This window comes from Equus caballus, chromosome 17, assembly GCF_041296265.1.
Source record: "Equus caballus isolate H_3958 breed thoroughbred chromosome 17, TB-T2T, whole genome shotgun sequence".
NCBI lineage: Eukaryota > Metazoa > Chordata > Mammalia > Perissodactyla > Equidae > Equus > Equus caballus.
In genome coordinates this window covers 72,009,819-72,035,027 of record NC_091700.1, presented here as the reverse complement: position 1 = coordinate 72,035,027, position 25,209 = coordinate 72,009,819, and the positions used below count along the sequence as shown (strand labels likewise).

Sequence of the window (25,209 nt, the reverse complement as noted above, 5' to 3'; positions counted from 1 at the left end):
TGAAGGAAATCACAGCGGTGAAGGGTCTGGGAACCCTGGGGAGTTTCACCTACAGAAGATAGGACAGTGGTGAAAAACTACTGGCTATAAATATATAAAGGATTATGTTGATAAAATCAGATAATCAACATAAATTTGCTTCATAAGCTCTAAAGTGTTTTGGAGATGTTGGCTCTTTCCACCTTATTTCTTTCTGTGGTTCCAGATGAAAGTAGACCCAGTGGGTCAAAAGTATAAGTAAGCAGATTGCATCCCCAGAGATGAAATGGTGAGCCATGTAACAGCGGGTTGTGCGGCCTTAAAAATGGAAGCTGGGAGTATTCAAGGACAGGACAGCTCCATCTTTCAGGGCCCCCTTAAGGATCTAATCTCTGCCGTTCTAAGAAATGATCTCTTAACTCTCTTAGTAAAGTATTTGTTCATTTACGGGTCTTTCTCCCCTGAAATTAAAGAGGCTAAATCATTTACTCCAGGGCACATATCTGGGAAATGGTGGGTTTTTATGCCTGTGAAGATAACTGAATGCAGTTGCTTGTTATTCAGAGTGCAGGCCTCCTGCCAGCAGCCGCAGCATCACCTGGGAGTGAGTAAGAAATGCAGAACCCTGGCCCACTCAGAGACCCCAGGGCTGAATCTGCATGTCAACAAGACCCCCAGGTGATTTGTGTGCACGCTAAACTGAGAGAGGCACTGAGCTAGATACTTAGAGGCCACCTATAACCAAACACGGGAGGATCTAGAATTCTCTGAACCAGCTTCAGACTCCAGCTCACCCTTCTGCAGGACAAGTACCCCAAACCTCAGAGTGAACCCAGTGGGTTTATTTTGGGTTAAAATCAGTGGTGCCCATTGAAAGGACAAATACAAATTAAAAATAAGAGGCTTAATTCTTTCTGTTGAAAATAAGGGCAGAGATTCCCCTCCCCTCCATTTTCTCAGAGCATTTCTCTTAGAAAACTTGTGATTGCATGTACTTTCTCATCTCTTTGAAATATATATGAAACCTTTGAAAACTAGATGGCCCTTCATCACCTTTCTGACCTGGGAATGTCTTTCTTAAGGACCTGGGAGCCATCTCTTTAGAATGTAAACATCAAGGAAGGTAGCACACCTGTTTCCCAGTTTCTGTGGGAGGATAGGAGCCCAATGTCGGTGGGTGCCTGTTGCAGGTTGCAAAGCTACTTCCTGTCATAGAGATATGAGAAGTTGGTTTTCCTCTGGATAAAGCCAGTTAGCTAACACAGATGGTCACTCCAATTAGCAGATTAAGATGAAGTACTTGTGACAAATGGTGCTGTCTAGTTCTCTGACTTGAGGACTAGTTATTGTTTATCTCGAGAACATGTAAGTAATGAGTTGTGTCTGCTTGGCTGTGTAACGGGGTCAGTTTCTTTCCTGTCTTTGCTATCTCTTAGGGGATTGCCTGTGATGCCTATCACATTCTGATTTAATGCTTATTAGTAATAAATGTGTTTTCTTTCTCTACTACCTTTGTGGAGAGGTTTTCCGTGTTGGAAGAAAATTTTATGTTTTAACTATATTTCCCCAACAACATACTATTATGTTGATAAATTATTAAGTATCTTACCTATTTATCCTGTATTTCTACACTGCCATAATCCCTTCCTTTCTTCCGTCCTTCCTCCCTCCCTCCCCAGCTGTCTTTCGTTCTTTCTTTGTGTTTTAATTTTTCTTTTTTTCCCAAATTGGCATGTAAACCTCTTCTTCTTAAGCTACATTATTGTGCATAGATGGGATAGTACATTTACAACAGGGTACCTGTCACAGACATTCTGGAAAAAAGGTGACAATGTGGACCCAAACAATTAAAACACTGGTTTAATCCAAAATGTAGTTTTCTTTCCACTGAGGAAGTTTTAGAACTGGGCCCTCTGGTGTTTAACCTGGAGAATTCAGAACAAAGGAAGATGTTTATTTGAGAAAACTGGTAAATATAAGAAATACGGACTTCTGATTTGAAGAGGTCATAGGTGGAAATTGTAAAATGCCCTTAGTATAGTATAGTATAGTATTATGTTATATTATATATTATATTGTATTAGAATCAGTCATATATATATGTGTGTGTGTCTATCTATCTATCATCTATCCATCTGTCAGGAGCCATTTTATTTGTCCTTTTTGGGATGAGAAAAACATTCATTTGAATACTGTGACAAATTCCATGTTCTAGCAGACAGGGGAAATGCAAATTATTACCATTGTTCATTTCCAGGCATCATTCTTTAGTTATACAACCTACCCAAAGAGCATATTAGCAAACCAGTCTATTTAAAACTACTCGTTAAACAGAAACACAGAACCCCTGTAATGAGTTAACCAAGTGATATTATGATTCTGCTTCTATTGATACAATATAGGGATTGATTAGTTAATGGGGCTCGCTAAGTCTTTGGTGAGGAAGAAGCTCCTGTGGGCAGCTACCTAGCTTAATATAAAATCTGCACACCATTTGTGTCCCTGAACTTTTTAATTAGCTATAGCAGCAATATTTCTGATTGAATACCCTCCTTTGTCAGTATCAATAAATACTTAACCTTTTGAAGCCAAAATGCACATCTGAAGTAAACAATATCTCTTAATTCTCTCAGAAGGCTTAGACCCTGAAATTGTTTGCACAGTCCTGTGACTTGATTTCTGAATATTACCTTTTCCACCCCTGCTATTTTGACCCTGTCCTTGGTAGAGAGCCATGAAGCAACTTCTGACTCACGAATAAATACAAATAAAATCTCACATTTTGCATAACCACAGATATAATTCCACATTAGGCAGCACTACTTAGTACTATCTTAGGTCTACTGAAGAATTCTATTTTTACAACAAATGCAAAGCGACCCAGTGTTACTTTTCTTAATTAAGCCGGGCTGCTCTCACAATTCAAAAAGCTTCATTTTTTTTTCTACTTAAATTAAACTCCCTGTGCAATGCAGTGACCAAAACAAATAATCTATGACCTACAAACAAGACACTTGCGTTCCCTGAAGAATTACGTTCTTGTTTTCTCTAGGTTATACATCTTTGAACCTCTCTTTGCTGTAACGACCTTCTGGTGCTCATTAGCATGCTGATTACCATTAACACAGCTATAATGCAGCAATTTTCTTGCTGTATGTCGAGGAGAAATGCTCATCTGAATGCAGTCAGGGGACAAAATTAACTGCATAAATCTACAGCACAAACTGGATCTCATCCAACTTTGCACGAGTCGTCTTTCCTTTCCTAGTTGTGACATCATAATCCAGATTCCCACTGACGGCTTAATAAGTATCTCAGGGTTTCATATTTAATTTCCTTTCATCTACATATATTACATTTCAACTTAATTTCAGGAGTTCCTGACCACCTTATTACCATGTCTCATAATATATATTTACCTTTAATCTTTTAGCTGTGTCCCTTAATGGCTCTTTTATGACATTCATATCTACTTTACTTTTTACGTTCTTTTTTCACATTTATATCTTTTTAAAAAATATTGGCTAACGGAGTAGGATTTCAGCACACACGTATACACTGATACAATTATGGAGCTAAGAACAAGATTGAGATATGTAAGCTACGTGTATTTTAGGAAGGAGGTATAAATTTTATTCCTGTGCAAGAGAGGATTATATAAATAATCATGAAAGGAAGTGAAGTTTTGGTGGAGAGAACAAGGAATGCACGACACCTGGATGTTCTTGCTGTTGTCACATTCAGTGGTTCCTTGACATCGCTGGTCTCCAAGTATGAATTGAGGATTCTTAACTCTCAGTTTGTAGCAGGCAGTAAAGCTCATTGTGATCCTCTGAAATTCTTATTCTGGATTGTTCTTTGAGGGTGGTATTTTAAATATTATTGCCATTGAACAAATGGCATCAAGGACATTAGGAAAATTGGTTTCCTTAATGTTTACATAACTGGAATGATAACAAATGCGTCCGAGTTAAAATCACTATTAAAATAAGATTCGATGTGTTTATAAAGTAAACTACAGTGTGAATAATTGTTCTAAAAAAGGAAGGAAAAGTTATGTATTTTATAATCAAGAATGGACTAAAATTAAGTTTTATATTTTTTTAAAGACAATAAGCTGTGGCCATTTTTATTTTTAAAGCATGAACTAAATTCTACTCTGTGCTCTTCCAGTTTCAGAAAGCAGACTGAGAATCATTCATTTGCTGCCTCAGAGTGGTTAAACTCCATGAGGAGTAGCCTCCTGGTAAATTCTTAGGACTTCTCAGCATGGAGGAGCTGATGAAAGGGTGGGGCCAGGAGAAATCAACCAATGTGCCACTTCTCATGTTCCACTCTGATCTGTTCTATATTAGCGATATGGACAAAGTACTGTGGATGCTCATGGAAGGGGAGATTAATTCTGATTCTTCCTTGTGGGAATAGAGCTGAGGAATATGACAGAGAGGATGTGGGATACTGTCCAGGAAAAAGGGAATATTTAAATTGAGTTTTGCAGATGGGGTAGAATTGCATTAGACTGAGAAGGGTAGAGGAGAGAATTCTCTCTTCTCACTTTAACTATTACAACTGCAGAAGTAGAATCACTGAACATAAAATTTGGAAAGGACTTCAGTGATCTTTTCTCCACTGCTCATCCCTTCAATTTACAGATGATAGGAAGCACTACTTCTCCCTGTGTCCCTGGCCTGTTTGTGTGATAGATGATAGACCGTTAGGATTATAAATATATCACTATTGCAAAGAATGATAGAAAACTTTTTACCATTTCCAATTTGTACTTTTATATACAAATAAAAATTGCAAAATGATGCAGCAGAGAAAAAATCGTATTTGTCATTACTCTCACATAAAATACTTGAATTTAGTATATATGAGCATTTGCTTTCTGAAAGTATCCTCAATAAGATTCAAGTTCTGCTTTGAATGAGATTCTCTAAGTAAATCCTCTAATAGCCATTGCTCTAAAATTGACTTCTTGCTTGAACCTAGTTCTCTGTGTGTGGCCCATCCCTCCTGTGTCTACACTCTCAAGGCAAGATTTCTTTAATAAAAGCAGTAACCTCAGAAGGTTAGTATGGCTTCCCAGCATCCCCAACTGCTTCCCAAGGAGCAACTCATCTTCTTAAGCAAAATAGCTCAACAAATGCCCATGATATTCTCCACACTGTCCAGAACACACAGGGGAATTCTCTGCAACCAAGAGAATTGTGCAGATTCGCTGCATGACAATCAGAAATGGTTTGCCCCACACTAAAAATCTGTAAACTGGTGTATATCTAGATTGTGAAAGTCCAGCTGTAAATGCTTATCTTTCTGTCTATCTGTAATCATTCAATTATTCAGTCATTCATTCATTCAACATCCATTGCTTGGATTTCTGTCTACTATATTCCAGTCACTCTGCTAAATACTGGAGTTATGAAGACATATCATGAACAGTTCCCATTGAGAAGCAGCATAGTATTATAGAAAAAGATAAGTCTGGATTTAAATGCTGGCTCTGGTATTCATAGTGGTATTAGTCTGCTTGTGCTGCCATAACAAAACACTATAGACTGTGTGGCATAAACAACAGAAATTTATTCTTGTCCAGTTCTGGAGGCTGAAAGTCTGAGATGAGAGATCAGGACATCAGAGTGGCTGGGTTCTGGTAAGAGATCTCTTCCTGGCTTGCAGCTGGCTGCCTTCTTGCTGTGTCCTCATATCTCAGAGAGAGAAAGCAAGCTGTCTGGGGTCTCTTCTTAAAAGGGCACTAATCCCATCAGGAAGGCCCTGCCCTCATGAACTCATTGAAACCTAGTTACCTCCCAAAGGCCCCATCTCCAAGTATAATCGCATTTGGGGTTAGAACTTCAACATGCGAATTTTGGAGGGACACAGTTGAGTCCATAGCAGCAGCAGTGCTGCTTCGATAGAATGTCGTAGCCTCTCTGAGAGGCTACTTCCTCCGTTAGAAAGTGAAGATAATACTGCATGCATTTGAGGTTATTTGATAATAACACAAGGTAGTATAAATGAAAGCACCTATTACATATGGTACCTGGTGAAGAGCAGGGACTGAATAAATATTAGTGTCATGTCCCTTTTCTCCCCGCTTTTATCCAGCTAAAAGCTCCCAATGGTAGGAGTAGATTAGAGAGTTGGGCAAGGAGAAACAAACCAGCAAGCCACCTATCATAATGCGTTCTGATTCATCCTGCATTACTAATATGAAAAAACGTGCTGGAGATGCTCGTCGAGGGGAGAAATTAATTCCATTTCTGCCTTCTGAGAATAGTGAGGGACACAACAGAGGGCTATGAGTAGTGTCTAGGAAAGAGGGGATATCAGGTTAGGTTTTGAAGATGGAGTAGAATTACCCCAGGCTGAGAAGTTGAGAAGGACCTACCAGACTGAGCAAAGACAAGAATGCAGGATCGGGCAGAGTTCACACAGGGAATCTGGTGTGACATGACTGTGAGCACCTATCTAAGAACTTTCAACACCCTTTAAGGTGACTTGCTTTTTTCCTTTAGAAGCTCCTCTATCATTTCATCTTCTCATCTTAGTAGTATATCATCTACAGGTAAGGAAAACCTCTGCCATTTATCACTGAGTGCAAATCAGGAAGAGTACAGCATCCTGGGTTTGGGAGTTGTAGATATAAATGGCTTCACAGGGACTTCCAAATGCAAGGAGGCACTTGAAGGAAGCCTCAGCCTCCTGTGTGGCCTGACGGAGCCTCTGAGCAGCTGCTAGTTTATGTCCTTGAAAGGATGTCTCTTAAGGAAATTTCTTTTGCACACGGTCTCAAATGCTGAAAGTTTCCTTTTCCAGATTAAAAAAACACCTTTTATTTCACAAATAGGGACCAAAGTAATAGAGGAACTTATATTAACACTTAGGGTATCTGATTTTTCTTCCTAAAATAAAACAAAATAGAAACCTCCTCCTTTTTTATTATAATGGTGGTGCATATTCACTTTAAAAATTATAAAATACAGGTAAGTAAAGGAGAACAAAATAAGTCATCATATTCCTATTACCTAAAGATAGGTAATGTTTAAATTCTAGGGGATTGTACACTCTTCAATCTTTATTTTATGCAGATAATATCTTACTTTTCTATATACCTTTTAATCTGTTTTTATTAGATTTTACTGGAAATAAAGTGTTTTTCCAATATAACTGTAATGCCTACTCAGTATTTTAGTGTTAGATTGTGCCATACTTTGTTTTAACCAATTTCATATTCTTGTTCATTTAGCTTGTTTTTTTCTTTTTTGAAATTCTGTGATATACTCTTACAGCTTGTGAATTTTGCATAAGTTAATACTTCTTAGGATAAAGTTCTAGAAGTGGAATATTTCAGTTTATGAGTATATACATTTTAAAGGCAGTTGATAAGTGTTACAAGGTACTGTCTACAAAGGATGTACTGATATGAAATTTTACCAAACTTTTATGAGACTGTCTATGTTCCCATATTTTTGGGAACACTAGATATTAGTATTTTTTAATTGCCTATTTGATATATTTTTTTCAGAATATGCTTTAATAGGGAGGGGCTACTTGAGCGTTAGAGGAGGGAGAACTGAGGAGAATGGAAGTCCAGATAGAAAGAAGGAGTTGAGAGTCCCAGGATGCAATTTACACAGTTTATGTTTTCCCCAGGGCTAGCCCAGAGTTGCAAGATGTGTATTCTGCATTTTATCCAAGAGGTCATAACATACTTATTTGGTGTTCCCCCCCACACACAAAAACAAACAAAAAACCCCCACAAACCTTCGAAAACTTTCCCCATTTCTCTACAAATATGCCATTTCTTTCTCATTGGAATTGTCTCTTCCTCTGCAGCAATTAAGGGCAAGTAACAGAGGTCAGGCTTCGGCATCTCTACAAGGGGTGTCCATACCCTCTCCAAAGACCACTGTGGAGTGAGGCAGGGTTACCTCTTGGATTTTTGAGATGTTAATTTTTGATTTATTTGGTGACACAAAGAAATTGAGCTTTTCATGAGGTAGATTATTGAAATGATCATGGAAATAAAAACCAAAAAAAGGAATTTTTTTTTTTTAAGTAATGTTCTTAGGGAATGTCACCTTCCTTGCTCATAATTTGCCAAATCATAGCACTGGAGCTGTGTTTTAAAAAGGGTTCCTGCCCTGAGGTTTCTTTAAGTTCTAAATTGTAGTTGCATGTGGTTAGGAGGACTGTGTGTGGCCTAGTGTAGTATGGGAAAAGGACTGGTTACAGTGTAGTATAAAGTTGTTAGAGGACTAGTTGTGAGGCAGGGACCTGAGTTAAAATCCACTTCCATAGTCTACTAGCTATATAACTTTGGCAAGTGGCTTCATCTTCTTATAGCTCAGTATCTTATCTATAAAGTAGGGATAATAAAAGTCTCTTCAAAGGGTGTAGGATTAAGTGACATATCTGTAGAGTACTTAGCAAAAAATGTCTAGCTCAAGTGGTCAACAAATAATACAAACAGTTGTAGCTGACTGAGAGTCTGATGGCCTAACTCATGTGCTAACATTGTGTGAAGTGAAGAGGTTACATTCTATTAACTATTCTCTTATAGTTTTACGATGTTCACAAATGATAAAAACAAGATGAGGAGCAGATGCACACAAAATTTAAATTCTCGTAAAAGAAAAGATATAATGTAGGTCATTGTCCTGCTACTTTACTGAGATTTGTTTTTAACCCATTTCAACCAGAAAATTGATCTTGACTAGGGCAGAATATACAGATTTTTTTTTTTTTTTTTGGGACAGGCCTCAGTTCCTATAGGCTTCTTAGATTGAGATGAAAGACAGCTGGTTCTTTTTCCAGGTAATAGGTAAGGCGATGTCAACTAAACTATAAATTTACAAATAGGCTCTATCCATTGGTATCTTGGGAAAGTGAGAATTCTGGCCAAATCATAAATCAGATCCTGGAAAATGAATCCAGATACAAAGACTATTTAACAAAAGGCTGGAAACAATTGATGAACAATTCAATGACGTCTATCTCTAGATTAATGAATCAAGCTTACTGAAGACGGTGTAATGAATGACTGGATATCAAAGTGTCTTGTTTATCCTTTTTATCACCCCTCGATGTCCAGCAGAGTTCGTATATATATATATAGGCACTCAAGAGCTACTCATTTCTAATTAACTCAAATGCGTTAGATTTGATTTTATTACCATGACTTTAATACAATATTCTAATACGTCAATATAGAAAGAGTAGAATATTATATATGTACTAAATAGTTTAATGTTTAATTCTAGGAACAGTCAATTGTTTTAGTCAAGGATCCCTTCTGCAAAGATGATAGGCTAACAGTTTACCATATGGGCCATACTGGAGGTGGCTACCCCAAAGTTCTAGAAAACTATCCGTATTCCAACCAACACTTGAGGTGATGTTAATTAACATAATGAATGTCAAAAATAGGTTGTTGCTGATGAAATTAGTGGCTTGTTATTTACTATGTCTAATGTCAGAATTGGGTTTTCACTGAAGTTAAAGTATGTAAAACATGTGAACAGGCTAAAATATTTATAGGGTATCCCTCCCCTCCTTTGTTCCTCTTGCATAAACAAGGATTAAGAATCTGGCAACATCTGTAGGAACTTGAGTTACAGGGCAAGACGCCCCACATGGCCCTGAGCTCAGGCACTGGTTTAGGAAGACTACTGCTTGCCTGATACCAACTATAAGGGTAGTAGAAATTTGTTTCTAGAACACAGTCACATCTCATGATTGCCCAAAGGGACACACAACAGACTGTATGAAGTACATCCAGGCTTACTTGCTAATGAATGCTTATTTAATAAATCTCTGAATGTGTGGAAGAATTCAGCTTGGAGTGGTTTTCATTGACAAAGCTATTTGTGCAGGAGTAGCAGGAGAATCGTCACCCACCTCAGTTTCTTAACGGGCTACTGTTGCCTACCAAAAGGCACCTAAGAGCTACGCGTGACCAACTGGTTTTAAGTAAAATTCACAGCACTCTTGCTTGCTCTGTACAGTGACTTTTTTAATTACTTCCTCTGATTTTTGGAGGAGATCCTACTTGTTCAGGAATGTTTAGAGCAGGTTATATAGATCATTCTACCATCCTTAATTAACACTGCTATTATATTTAATTTTTAAAAAATTCCGATATTGCATTCTCTTTCTTTCTGCGGAGTGTACTAGAACCAGCGACATTTGGTTATGATGGATATGGAACACATTGCCTCCAATTTTCCCCAAAGGGAATGTTGGTAAAAGGAGAGAAACGGCTTCGTCTCCATGCACAAATGCTATGGTGAGGGGATAGAACCTGTTATATGACCCGAAATAGGGTCCTGAAATGGGAGTAGGGCCAAAGACAGGAGAGAGGATGACCATAGTGTTGGTCTTGGTGGGAATCTGGAGGGGATAAGAGGAAAATTTTTTTTCTAGTAATAGTAATAATTTTTGTGGAGACTATTTACTGAGGACTTAGCATGGTAAGGCAATGTGATAAACTTTCAGCACAGATACTGAAATACTTCTTTAAAAGCTCTGAGGCCATTATAATTATCATCCTCATTTACAGAAGAGAAAATTGAGACTCAGAGATGTTAAGTAGCCTGCTCAAAAGTGGTGGCAACAGAAATCAACCCAGGGGCTGTCAGATCCTAAAACCTGTAACCCTGCTTCTCAGCTGACCAGAAACACTCCTTCAAGCTCTCCAGACTTTCTTTATCCACTTAAGAACAGAGGTTTTTACCTACTTTTGAGACAATTCTACACACTTTTATAGTCCCATTTTTATTTTATATTCTTTCAGTAATTTGATTACTGAATCCTACATTTTCTTCTGCTGATACTTGTAAAGATTCTGTAACCTGCGAAAGGAAAAGAAGCACCTCTCCCATTTTCCCTGTGACCTTCGTTGTAGAAGCTGAGCACAATTTTGAGTATTTTGGATGAACTCCCACTTGCGAAAATGTTAAGAGCAGATTATGTCCATCATTCTACCATCTCAGAAGTAGATGAAAGTATTTCCTTTTCTTCTTTTTCTTTTAAAAGGAAAATGGAAAATCCATGCTTATGATAAAATAATAGAAAACATGGGCAAGCAAAAGAAAAAGAATCAATAATAATACTATCACCTAGAGCATACTACTGTTAATTTTGGAATATGTATCTTTCAGATTTTTTTTTCCCGATGCATGTATAGTAACAAAATTGCATCACATTATGGGTACTATTTTACAACCTGTCTCTTATTAACTACCTATTATAAACATCTTTCCATGTCACTAACTGTAATCATGTGAAATATGTAGTCTTAATTTAAGAATTATAATTGGTTTCAACATTATACCTCTCCTCCTACCCCTCTGACATGAAGTCTTAAAATCTTTTTACTGTAGCTGTATGACATTTTTACTCAAGAGAAAATAAAAATTGTTTATCAAATGTGTCTGTGCTATTCTCCTCCAGCACTGTTTTGACAGGAACAGTAGTATTTTCAACAAAAGTATTGACACAACTTGAAAATCAGCTTCTCCTTGATCATCACAGATGGCATAACTGGAGCCATTTGATGCTGCTGTTGTGTAAATTTTGTTACATTTTGTTCTGGGAATGGGGTCAATATGATCATAGATCGAAGCCTGGGCACTTGGGCAGCAGTGAAATCAATGCTGTTCTGCATTTCCTTTATCGATAGGCTCTGGAGGACCAGACGTAGACACAACTCTACATTTGCGTTTTGGTAAACATTTCTCCAAAAAGTGGATATTAACTCTTTGACCTCTGAGAAAAGTAACCAGCAGCAAGGCCCTCCTTCAAAATGAAAGAATTATAAACTCTCAACAAAAAATTTCATTATTTTATTTCTTACATCTCTATGACATTCTACTCCCTTCCCTCTCTTTGTGCAACTGATGGTTATGATGATTAATCTTAAGAAATCAATATGCAAATATATGTCTAGCTACATTACTTTTTTTAAAGTTGCAGTTCTTTACTGATGGTACTCAAATGAGACAGATAATCTTACAAGTGAAAACACAGAAACTAAGCCCCAATCAAACAAGAATACCAAAAGAATTCGAGGTTTTTATCTCCCAACTTAAGGGGAAGGTGAAGGCACTTAGTCGATCTTGCCTTCTGCTCGTGTTCAGTCTCTCAGGCCCTCCTCAGTTTTCTGAACCAAGAGCCACCAGAGGGAAATAGGAAGTTGAAACATATTAATATGTCAAAGTGTGGAAAGGTGAGTCTCAGCATTTCCCAGGTGGATGAGTTTTGATTTCATGTCGATTTGCTTATTTTCTCTCTTACCTGTAGCTTCAGAGGCTAAACCTGAAAGTGCAGTAGATCCTGACTGAAATATTAAATTACTCTTTCAGTGGCTATGATTAACGTACTGTAGAGCTCCAGCATTCGAAGTATCCGTGGTAAAGTTTTCTTAATTTATCTGTGTTAATCCCCAATCTATCAGAGACTCTTTATTTTGGTAAAATACAAAATCATCTTCTTGGTTGTTATGGTAATGCCAAATTGCTATGAAAGTTTCATACACTCACTCTCAACTTCTGTACCAGTAGCAAACAATGAAAGAAATATTGGTCTGTGGACTAGGCGTTAGTTTGAAAAGTTTAGAAACTGGTGTTAGTCTCTGTTTGTATGCCAAAGAGTTCAAATGACCCAGTTAGATCATCTAACTTTTCTAGAACTCTGTGGTTTTGTTTTTTTCCAGGTTTTAAGTTCCTCAGAGTTGTTTTAGGATCATATGAGATGTTAGATGCTAAACAGCTTTGATTAAAAATGTTTCAAGCTCTATACACAACCTGATGGGAGACTTTGTTATCCACTCATTTGATAACCGGGAGCAACTTCAGTCTATCTGTTCTCAACTTTCCTGTGGAATTCATTTCTTAACTGAACTGTTGGGAAAAACCACTAATAACAGGTAACACAAAACTAAAAACGCACACAATCACATACACACAGGCATACACAAGTAGTACAGTCATTATGACTATGTGTAACCTTGGAAAGGATTGGTGTAAGAAACCTGAATGGATCTAAAAGACGTGAGATGGACTATGCCTTCTTCTAAATTCTTGTAGGTTTTTTCAAAAGAAGGTGAGTTTTCTCACAGGAAGGAGCTTGAGGGATCCTGATTAGGCTCTCTTTAGACAAGGATCTGCTTTTTCTCCCTACTCTGAGGCAGGGACCATTGAAAAGGGGAGATAAGGCTTGGATGAAACGGATGTATTATAGTTTGCAGTGGGAAATGTTTTATCAAAATTGGGGAAAACTCTAAAGCAACTGAAAACTTTTTGAGCCCATCTCCAAGACAGGATTATAAATCTGCGAAATGGTTGCAAATATGTTGCTTCTGGGGTGTTAAACTTTGCGTGCCATCACACTTCCTCTTCCCAACTTTCATGGGTTTCTATAAACAGGCAGGAAGTTTGCCTAAGCTGAGTCAGAAGAAAAAAGGTGAGCAGACCCCATCCAAAAGCATCAGCAGCCAAACAGATGTGGTAAGAAGGATGTTTCTGATGTTACAAGGCACCTGGCTACTGCCTCCCAGATTCAGGAAAACTGTACCCAGAGAGTTGCTCTGGAAATGAGTCAAATGATCCATGACGGGAGAAGCTGATTTATTCATCCAAATTTAGGCAGGAGGCATTTGAGACTACCCCCACTCATCAAGGTTTATGCAAGGCCATTAAAATATTTCCACATTATCTCTCCCTTTATTAATTCATCCAAGCAGTCTATTTGCTTTTTGGCCCTATGAAGCCCATTGAGCAGACATCTTAATTGAGCTGTTCATAATGACGCCTAGATCTTTTTCGTGAAAGGTGCCAGCTAATTCAGAGCCCATCAGACCCATTAGTGTGTGGGAACTTTAAACGATCTTTTTCAATATGCATTACTTTGCAATGAACTACTTGGGAGTGCATTGGCCATGCATAACCCAATCAATTTCTCTTTTAGTTTCTTTGGGAATACCACAGAATCATATAGTATTTCAGTGAGCCTTAAAAGTAATGGTGTGATCTCATGGTTAAACCCATGGGCCAAATTTCAATTCTTTCTTTCAGGACTTACTTTTTCAGAATTTGTTAAATTCAGCAAAGTTATATTTAAAGAATGTTTTATTTAAAAAATATTTACCTGAAAAAAAAAAGTTTCAGGAGGTTTCTACCAATCTCCAAAGAATGAAGGAAATCAGAATATGCGAAAACCCAAGTAGAGAAAATACGTTTTAATATTCAAACAAGATAATGGATTCCATAATGGAAACCATATCTAATAATTCTGCATATATTTGAATCTAGTGAAACATTGATTTTGTTTATAGTCTATGATTTGAAATTTATTGAAATGAATTGTTCTTTAATGTTTTTTTAAATTCTCTATCAATAATCTTGAGAACTTAAGACTGGGAGCAATCTCTAGGGTCCATTCTGCCAAGAAATAGGCTTAATTTAACTTTTTCTAAGGAGACGGGCATCTAATATACTATAGAACTAGGAGAATTCTGTTCTGTGATATGGTGACTCTTATTGCTTTATCTGTATCTACAAATCTGATGAGAAAATCAGTCATAATATTTGGTTCTCTGGAACGTGGCATATTTAGATTGCTATAAGGCTAACCTACTTATTAAGCTTATTATTGTTTCAACCTTGACTTGAGAATATTTCAAAGCTATGTAGAAAATAATTCGGGACTTTTTAGAATCATGATTTGGTTATCATCAAGATACATTCTTACTCTACGTGGAGAAATGGACTTTCACTGTGGCTCTATTGCTCATCACCTCCGCCATCCTCCCTGCTCTGTCCTAATGCTAGTTGAGTTCTTGTGCTTTGCCTCATTTTTATAAAATTATATATAATAAAGAAAGTAAGTATCGATCATGTGATGCTTTAGTTAATTCTGATTAACCGAGTTAGGATCTCAATGTAATATTGATAATGGTAGGAGCAATAATATACATCTTTATCCTTAATAATATAAACAACGAATATATTTTTGAGAGTATTTTTTTGTGAGCAATATATTTTGAGAGTAATTTTTCCCACATGATAGATTAAGGTCAATAGAAGTCATTTGGTTCTTCATCTCTGGACTATTAAAAATAATTTAAACTTGAAAGTGGCAAAAGAAAACTATTAATGTTGCATGTGCCAATGGCATACAATGCCAAGAGCTGCCAAATATATTTCACTAAATTCAGATATCCCTCTGAAATTGCTGGGGAATTGTGATTGCCAAGGATGATCAAGTGAGAAGTTGTTTATTGGAAAAGGTTTCTCTTGGAGGACAGAAGCTGAATCATGCTCAATTGGCTGTTTAATAAATGATTTGGATGATGATATTGGTTTTACATGTCATGAATGTCACCATTTTTAAAGTCAACTTTGTATGCAACTTGCCTGCCCATCTTTCTGATGTTATCAATTATTTTCAGATCCCTGGATTCTCTCAAACTCCCTGGAGAACGATTGGCATTCACTGGCAACCAGTCTTGTTGCACAGGAACTAGCAACAAAGAAGAAGGTATACAAGGATCCTTCTATGATTTGATTGTTTAAATAAATATCAATGCTGTGATTTACATATAGATGTGTTGAGAACTTGAAAAATTATATGTGAAAAGGAAATATAATATTTTTCTGTGATGACACTTTGGTAGACTTTTTTCCCAACTTAAATTTGTGGAATTAAAAATAGAGTAGGTCAAGAACATTTTTTTTCTTTTCTTTATATTGTATCTATATGAGATGATGGATGTTAGTGAAACCTATTGTGATAATCATTTCACAACACATTATATGTAAATTAAACCGTCATGTTGTATGCCTTAAACTTATACAGTGACGTATGTCAATTATTTCTCAATAAAACTGGAAAAAAAAGAAAATTATTTCGGATCACTTTAGAAATCAATAACAACCTCATGAGAATAATATCTCTTTTGAGTGTGACAGAAGCAGTGTGTTTTCTGGAAACGAGTAGTTACAGGGAATTTAATACTTGTGGTGATGAAAGAGGGGAAGATGAAAATTTGCTTTTTATAATTACTGTAGCAGCATTAGAGATGGCTGGGCAACCAAGCAGTGGAGAGAGCAGCCTTGACAGCTGATACTGTGTAAAGAAGGACAGCTACTTTTGTAAAGAAGTCTTAGAGTTAGGATTGTAAAAACCAATGGAAGCAGTAAACAGAAGAACTAACTCCACTAATTTCCAGTGTAGAAGGGCCTCTAACCATATACAAATGCAAACAGTAGCATCATATGTAGGGAAGGACATGAGTTCTTTGAAACACATATGTATTCTCCTAAAGGAAGTCTTTCTTTGTATCATTAAAAAGATTGTCCCCAAGCCCAAAGCAACACGTATCCATAGTTTTGAATTGAGTTCGCGATTGATACTATATCATAGTCTTTGAAATCAACATGCTTGATGACTGAATGCATAGAAATAATCGTAAGAAATCTTGTAGCCTTGATCTTTGCCAGTATTCAACCAACTTGATTCCTCTTATTGTGTTATGTAGAGTAACATAAAAGCATCGCGTTAACAAAGTAAAGTGCCCCATGGGCAGAATAAGACATCATGGCAAATTATTTATTGGAAAAGAGTGCTGGAAAGAGGGGGCGTTTTCTTAGACTTGGGTCCCCTTAGGTAGTAAGCAGATAGTCAATGGCTGTGACATTTGTCTTTTTATAAATACTTGAATACGAATGTCTCAGGAATGCTAAAAAAAAGAAAACAGTAGGACCTAAGAATCCAATGGTGAATGCAAAGAGATGGTCAACACTTTTTCTATGACAAACCAGAAAGATAGACTCTTTTTATGTTTTATGTTCTTAGCACTCAAGTCCTTTTAGAACAAAGCTTATTTTTTAATGTATTTTGTTAACGATTCTTGCAAAAATGTGGGTTATTAATACATTATATTGGGGAAAAAAAGACATCAACATGGAAAAACAGCCATTGCCATAGAAAACTAAACATATGTTGCCTGTGTGGGTTTAAGCAAAGAGAGGCGTGGTTGTCTACCCCGTTTCTTCTTCACTCTGAGGATCTTAATGACTACATTTGGACTCTCTGAGTAGTCTCTGGGGTGTGCCATCATTCCCCCAGCTCAGCACAAATGGCTATGGAACAAACTACAGCAACACGTATTGCATACACAGAGCAAAAATAAAGTAGCTGGCATAAACCAATAAAATCAAAATTATGGAAAGAAAAAATGAGGAATAAGGAGAGTAAATTTGACATAGTGTTAAATTTAAAAAAATGAAATTTTAAAGGAACATCATAAAAAATCTTCAAATTGGAAAAGGCGTATTTTAATGTCTACAAAATAGTTAGGATTTGCTGATTAGGAAATAAGACAAAGCTGATGAGATAAGTGTAATGGGGGCAATATTTCAATATCATCCTGTGTGTGAGTATGTGGGTGCACGCATTTATCTAAATATTTTCAATCAACTTGACTGAAATATAATTTACATATAAGAAAAGGCACATATGTTAAGTATAGAGTTCAATGAGTTTTCAAAACATATGCCCCTGTGTCATCCCCACACAATCCAGATACAGAACATCTCCTTTTACCTGAGGACCCTTTCCCTCATTGCAGGTAGCATCTAGAGCAAACTGCTTTGAGAAAAGGAGCAATAACGTATAAACTCTTCAAACAGAGTTTTATAAGTTTTAACAGAAGTTATTGGTCAAGGAAGGAATTTTAGGCTTAAAAGCTTAGGCATTGGAATATGAGAGTCAAGATTTGATTAGCCAAACAACAGACTTGGGAAGAATGCTGGATGAGATTTCTACAGGAATCTTGTTGTCTCTAAACGTTGCTAAAAATTTCCTTGGGCTGTGGAGATGGAGGTGAGTCAGAAAAGCAAAGATTTAGCCTGTTTGCTCCAGTAGTGTGGAGCACTAGGGTGCTAGAAATAATGATGTGGTGTTCTTCAGCACACAGAGCCAGTCTCTCAAATCTCTAGAAGTCCCTAGAATAGTGTGTGAAGGCATCCAGAACTTCCCATGACTTCAAGAGAGAAAAAGAATGTCAGACAGAGGACCTGTAGGCCTGAAGTAGAGGACTCAGGGTTCACTGACCATAGACTGGAGGCTGATGGGAACTCAGGCATCAGCAGTGGATACTGAAACAAGGGTGACCTATGACAAAAATCAAGAGTCTCTCTCCTAACTTCTCTCCCAGTAGCATAGCTGTGATATATGATCCCCAGAACTTAAATGAACCCTGGGGAGAATGGAGAAAGGGAAATCCTGAGTGTCAGAAAACAACAAATTGACTGATTTTGACAAAAATTAAGCCCTTTGTCAATTGGCGGAATGGGGCTCAAAGCAGAGATTAAATTGAGTTGTAGAAAAAGAAAGTTACATGCTCTTTCTTGCATATTTAAATTCTGAGAAATTTGTACCTACTACCTAAGCAGAATAAATAAATCCAATATCATATTAGAAACTAAAATTAGTAATGAATAAGCATTGCTCACATATATTGAGTAACTATATTTGTAAGACACTTGAGAGTTGACAAGTGGTTTTGTGTACTTAATCCCACTTGGTCCACTCAATAGCCTGCAAGGTAAGCAAGCCAAAGACCCTTCCTTTACATGACAATATAGACAGTCATGACATACCATTCTTGAATATTAATTAATTCAATTCATCCAAGAAATCAGTAGAATGCCACTACTTGTCACCTATTTGATATCCCATTTTCCCTGGAGTGCATTTCCAGGAGGCTGTGAGAGATACAGAGCAGGGTCATGAAAGCATTGTCAAGTGCAGGAATGACCCTTAGTAGGACCAAGGAGTAACTATGCCCATAAACAGAAGTAGGTCTGGGGAGTGAAAGGACCAAAGAGTGAGTTCTTGAAAATTTATGTTGGCATTGCAGAAAGGAAGGAGAGCTCAAGTTAGTGACACCTTAACCCCTGCTGGTGGTAATTTAGATGGTGTGGAGAAGGAGAAAAGGTTGACAGGTGGAATAACCTTACTTATCTAACTCATGAGCCTGCCGTGGTGTCAGTAGCCCTGACTGGTGGTGAGGAAGAGCCTGGACAAGATAAGAAAAGGGCTTGGAGAAGTAAAACTGGTTTCAAAGACTGATTCTTGCAAAGGATGTGGCATCCTTGGGCTTGGTCCATAGCTGCATAAGTCTAGACATGAAGACCTGGACAAGGCACTTCTCATCCAGGGAGCAGGTGACATCAAAGCCTGCCAGGTGGCTGCTGAGTCCTCTCAGCATGGGCTCAGCCCCTGCCTGGGTTGTGGAGATTCACCCAAACAGCTCAGGGATTAGAACAGAGTTTCAGTTCCAGCTGCAACTGGAGGTCTGGAGGGAAATGAAGGCAGCAATCTAGTCTGTGGTCTAGGCCAAAGGAGAGAGAAGCAGGGGAAGGAATAATGGAGATGAAGTGTAGGACAGCAGGACCCCTTCCCTGCCACTGTGGGCTGCAACTGCCACTGACCTTCTGACCTAGTCAGATTGACTGGGGAACTCCAGGGACCCTGGACCGCAGAAGGAGGCCATTGGCAATGCTAGTGGAAGAGTCTAGAGAAGACAAGGATTGACCATCATGCCACCTACACAGGCTAGAATTTGAGCCAGACTGCCAAGGAAAGCCCAGCCTAATAGAACATACTAGTCATCCATTTGACACGCTGTTGAGACATGAGAGCTAATCAGAAAACAGCACCTTGACCAGTAAGCCATTCGTTAAAAAAAACTAAAATTAAAATAATTTTAACCAGACAGTTAAAGAATTTTCATACTAATTTGTAACTTTAATATGGTTTAAGACATAGGAAACTTTCTCCAGGTAAACAGTAGGAAATATACCATTTTCTACGTTAGACTCAGGAATGACATGAACAGCAAAATCATTTCTGATTACCTCTATCACATATGGAAGAAGGTGGTCTGTTTGACTGTTTATCTAACCAGCCTGGTCTCCTAGAGGACTCACCAGGTCAGTCCCATGATTCTGATTTCTCCCCTAAGTCTTTAGATTCTGCAGTCAATTTTCACAGAGCCCTAAGAGATGCCTTCCGACTAGGGATTTTTTCCCCCTTTTTTCTTTCTCATTGCTTAGAGAGCTTTCATTCTACATGCACACAGGGCAAAAAAGTATAAATTTCGGAGGAATAGGAGCAAGCTCTTATACACCTGTAACACCTGCACGTGTAGCAGAGCCACTGTACAGCTTTCAGAGCACCCAAAGCACCAGATGATGGGTCTTTAATTTTACTTATTCCACTTTCTAGAGCATGTTAAATTAGCATTTCTTTATGCATGCCTTTTTTCTTCCCATGTAGCAGAAATAATAAAGATAATAAGAGAAGAAAGAACACCTGTGGGACGTGTACTGTGTGCTAGATATCCTTTAAGGTGCTTTACAAGGATTATCTTATTCTGTCTTCACAGCAAGCCTATGGGGCAGATACTGTTATTATCCCCATTTTCCTGGAATCTAGAGAAACAGGTATCCATAAAATTTTAGATCTGAAAGACAAACATGTAGCCCTGTTTTCTAATTAGCTCTCATGTCACACCAGTGTCTCACACGAGTAAGAATGAAGGAGACGCCAGTGTCTTGCATGAAGGAAACACCAGTGTCTTATATGAAAGAGATGCCAGTGTCTTACCTGAAAGAGACATCAGTGTCTTATATGAAGGTGACGTTAGTGTCTTATAAGAAAGAGAAGCCAGTGTCTTATATGAAGGAGACACCAGTGTCTTATATGAAGGAGATGCCAGAGTCCTACATGAAGAAGACACAGCAGTTAAGACAGTGACCCAAGGACACACTTCTGTTATATGACGGACCTGGGGTGAATATAGGTTATGTCACACTTATTTATCTTTCAACACACCATGCTTTCTCTTAATTATCAATAAGAAAGTAGAGTAATACTCCTTAAAAATACAGATACACAAAATAAATGAGGTCTGGTACAACCGCCAGGACTAAGTAAATAAAATTCTGTAGAAGCTGCAATGTGTGTGTGTGTATGGACATACATATACATATCTGTAAATATTATATTTACGCATATTGCCTTTAACAAAACACCAGCAAAGGAAATAAAAGAATACATAGAGATCTCAAATCCTTGAAAGCTTGCCAGACTTCCTGACGGCCAAATTTGTGTCAATGGTTTGGAACCACTTTCATCTGAGATCCTACAGAAGATCCGAAGAAGGTACCTATTAAAATTTCATAGGCCATAATTAATGATCCTGCTCATAAAATTGCTTCTAATATCTCTGGCTCTAGATAGACAGCTTACCTGCAGGGAGAATTTTCTTTGCAGCAACACATGGAAGATCGTAAATTGGCCTGGTTCAGTAATTTAGTGGATCTTGAAGAGCTAAAACCTCCCTCTTTCTAAATCAATGATTTCAAAATAAGTTTACTGCTACAAGAAATTGAGAGCTTGTTTTATACTTGCTTTCTAAATATGCTACTGTGTCCCGAGGTTTTGAAAATTCAAGGAAACTTTTGAATTTCACCTCCTGTTGTCGCTTTCCCATGTCCATGCCCTCACGTCTGTGCATCATGCTTCCACAGATATAGGGTACACATTGTGAGCACAAGAAAAATCTGCTTCTCTGAAACCTTTGCTGCATGCAGGGCAGTGTGAGGAACAAGGAGCACCCATATTTGCTAGATCATCCAGGCCCTTTCTTTCACATACTTTGTCCTCTTCCTTCTCTATTTCTCCCTCTCTTTCCTTTTCTCCACCTCTACTATTCCATCTCAAAAAGCCCCCACCCTCACCCAACAACAATCCCTTAATGGTTAGTGTACAATTGAGCCAAGAAAAGCATTTCATCACCACACTGCTTCGTTTGGCCTCTCAAAGTGTTCTTTGGTCTCTCCTCCACTGTTAGAGGAAAGACATACACGGATAATGCGTTGGTGTGACTATGCTTCACAAATGCCCATCAACTTTAATATTTGCTCCTGGAACGTATGAAGGTAATTCTATTAGAGGTAAAAAAAAAGTCTCAATTTAAATTTAAACAAAAGGTTCATTGACCCATTTGACATTTCTGGTTATCTGTACAGATTCTCTTCCATTAGAGATTGTTGATTGAACCTAGAATTTTATCTGAAATAGTTTTATATTCTTTACAGACTTTTTGATGGTAATGCAGTAAAAGTCATTAGCTGGCAGAAAAGAGACTCATTAAATTGCCTTTAAATAACAGACCCAAGTGACACACCATAGCAAAAATGTTGACTTGGTTTCCCAGACCTCACGGAAATAGGCTAAGGGGAGGGAGGGAAGGACGTTAAGCACAAGGGTGAAGATATAATTTAAACTTAGTTATTAACTTAACCAATGTTGTCAATAGCATATTCTTCCTTGGCCTTGGGGCTAGCTGGAAATAGTAAAATTATCTCCAGTCCAATCAACTGGCACCTGCCATTCACGGTGTGACTAATACTGTACTTAAAACTTGATAGAACAACTCATCTTGTGTAGACTTTGAACCGCCACCACTTGGAAATTACATCTCAAGAAACCAGAATCAAATATGACACATTGACCTAAATTGGGGAAGGGTCAATAGCCCATTAGTGGTTCCCCAGGGCATTTGAGTTATAAGTGACCTTACATTTCTGCTGTCACTCTTACACCCAACTGCATCAAAGCTGCTTGGGGAAGAGACAAACTAATCACTTGCATATACTAAATTTGCTGCAGGCCATCGTGTGATAAATTGTCCAATTTCACTAAGCAAGGTAGCTTGGAAAAAGAAAGAAAATTCGGTCTCACAGAGTAGAGAGTCATTGTGTGGTCAGGTCTTCAGCTGCAATGCAGACTAAAACTATCTACGTTTTCTGGCACTCTCTCCAACTTTCTGGGGTTGTGGTGCATAGGGGGTGTGACTGTTATGATGATTTCTCTATACAATTTAGAAAACAGCTGCCAGCTTAGTTTCCCTGGCCTGAAGAGCTTGACATTTTTTAATTGATATGTCATTTCATTGATTTGGGGGTTGCATTTTAATAATTTTATTCTTTGAAGAAACTGAAGGCATAAAGTATGAACCCTAAGACTGAGGGAAATTTGAAGCACACTATATGGCTAGTCAACCTGACAACCTCTGAAACATCTTTCATTGGCTTTAAAAATAGGAATAATAATTTAGGTAATGGAAATGATGGCATAATAAATTCTACTGCCTGATCTAAGGGTTAAGTAGCCTAGGAAAATTCTAGTGGTATTTCGGTTTATATAGGCAGACAGTCCAAAAGCATATTTAAGTTGAACTTTGGTTGCTAATTTTGCCCCAGCGTTTCTAGCCAGTAATGTAGGGATACCAATTTTTCCATTGGCCCATTCTGAATGGATGGTGAGTGGGACATTAAGTGGGCTTAGAAAATGGGATGATCATATCTCTTGTCTCCCCATTTGACCTTGGCCCTTGTTTGCTATGCTATTCCATCTCAAATAATAGCTCCTTTCATTTCTGGAGTATCTCGGCCAGGCTTTCCCAAAGAGTATGCCTCCTCAAACTGATTACACAGCATGCAAATAGGTGCTACTCCAAAAAGAGATGTTAAGTTGACTGGGAAACTCTGGGTTAAATACACTGAGATGGGTATTTTCCTACAGAACTTCTCAGAGCTTCAATTTACTAATGTGCATTGTGGCTAACAAAGAGGGATAGATAGTATGCAGCATTTACCAAAACTATTTGTCCAAATATTTCTTTTAATTTAGGAGGATTTTATGTGAGTGGTGTTCTCATACTTTGCCAAACATTTAAGTTGTCCAATTTCAAATGGATGTCCTTAAAATGATCTGCAATGTCTAGCACAGTGAACCTACGTAAAAATATAAATATAATTGGGGTGTTAGCAATATACAAAAGTAAAACTTCAGGGTGAACTGCCATCATGGAGTAGTTTTGGAAAAATCTAAGAAAAGTGTACAGAAATTCAAGGGAGAAAGGGCATTGCTGCTTCCTTCTGCCCTACCCTCCCACAGATTGCCTGGTCAGCTTTCAGGGTGACATGACATTAAGAGATTTCCCTCAGCTGCGAAAGCTGGGAGGAACATGACAGTCTTGGAATTTTCATTCTCCTTGTAACAAGCAGCTCCTGGGAATTGTAAGTGGGCATACTCAACAGGGAAGCAATGTGGCCATGGGGGCATCGTGTTGAGATGGCACTTAACCCTACAGGAGAGCATTCGTAGCCCCACAAAGACCTCTTCTCTCTGGGGAATTCTTAACAAGACTTCCTTTCACTCTGGGACCAGATACATCCATGACCAATCAGAATTCTCAGGGATTTGGCTTAACTGGGTATAGGAAAAAAATGCATATAAACTATAGTTCCTTATAATTCTTAGGTTAACTTGAATAACTTGGAATGCTACGTAATTAAAATGCTCAATGAAGCAATTGAACCTATTTTGTTATTTCTCTATTATTTTATTCACTTTTTGAAATTCTTTTAACAATTATCAGCTATCTTCTAATCCTCTGCCTCTTTCCATATTTTCTGTTTCTCTCCTTCCCTTGATCTCCCCGTTCCTGCTTCTGGCCCACAACCCATAGCATTGATGGATTTGTAAAAAAATGTCCCTAATATCTTCACGTTAACAAGAACACAAGTCAATCCCCAACCAAAGAAAAAGCATAAATTTTTCAAGTGCAAATTGACTCAAAGAGGAAGAGAAAAACTCATTGAAGCATTTTCTGCTTTTTCCAGGACCCTATAGTCTACGACTCGGGTACATTTACTTGGAGAGAAATTTTTCAATGGTCAGTATTCTGAAAGTCAAGCTGAAACATAGATAAAACAATGTCTGCTAATACGCATTTCTTTTCCAAATTAAGTAAAATTCCACTTTAAAACATGATCGTATTAACGGGCAAATAATGCTCCAAAGTTGTGTTTACTTGCATTTAAGCAGAAATATCTATTTTGCTGAATTTCATAACTAAAATCAAATTATTGTGTTGTTTTATTTTTGCTTATCTAGTTGAATATAAACATGTCTTCTCCACACTTTTTCGTTTGCTATTTAATACAATGATGGATAAGTCCTTAAGTTGCAATGAGCCTGGGAGAACAGGGTAAGTACTATTTTCGCTGATTTACAGGTCAAAGAATAGAACTTTTAGATCTTCTTTGCCCCAAATCCAGGATTCTATCTATCAATATATACTGC

General features: G+C 37.7%; 1 long non-coding RNA gene across 10 annotated transcripts in view; it reads right to left on the bottom strand.

Moving 5' to 3' along the window:
- Window positions 1-25,209, bottom strand: part of LOC138918543 (uncharacterized) — a 226,824-nt gene that overhangs the window by 20,482 nt on the left and 181,133 nt on the right. The window contains exon 2 of one of the 10 annotated variants that reach the window (XR_011428028.1): window positions 20,659-20,774. The exons of the other annotated variants lie outside the window; for them this stretch is intronic. This is a non-coding gene — a long non-coding RNA (uncharacterized lncRNA). The remainder of the gene's footprint in view (window positions 1-20,658; window positions 20,775-25,209) is intronic. 10 annotated transcript variants of the gene reach the window in all.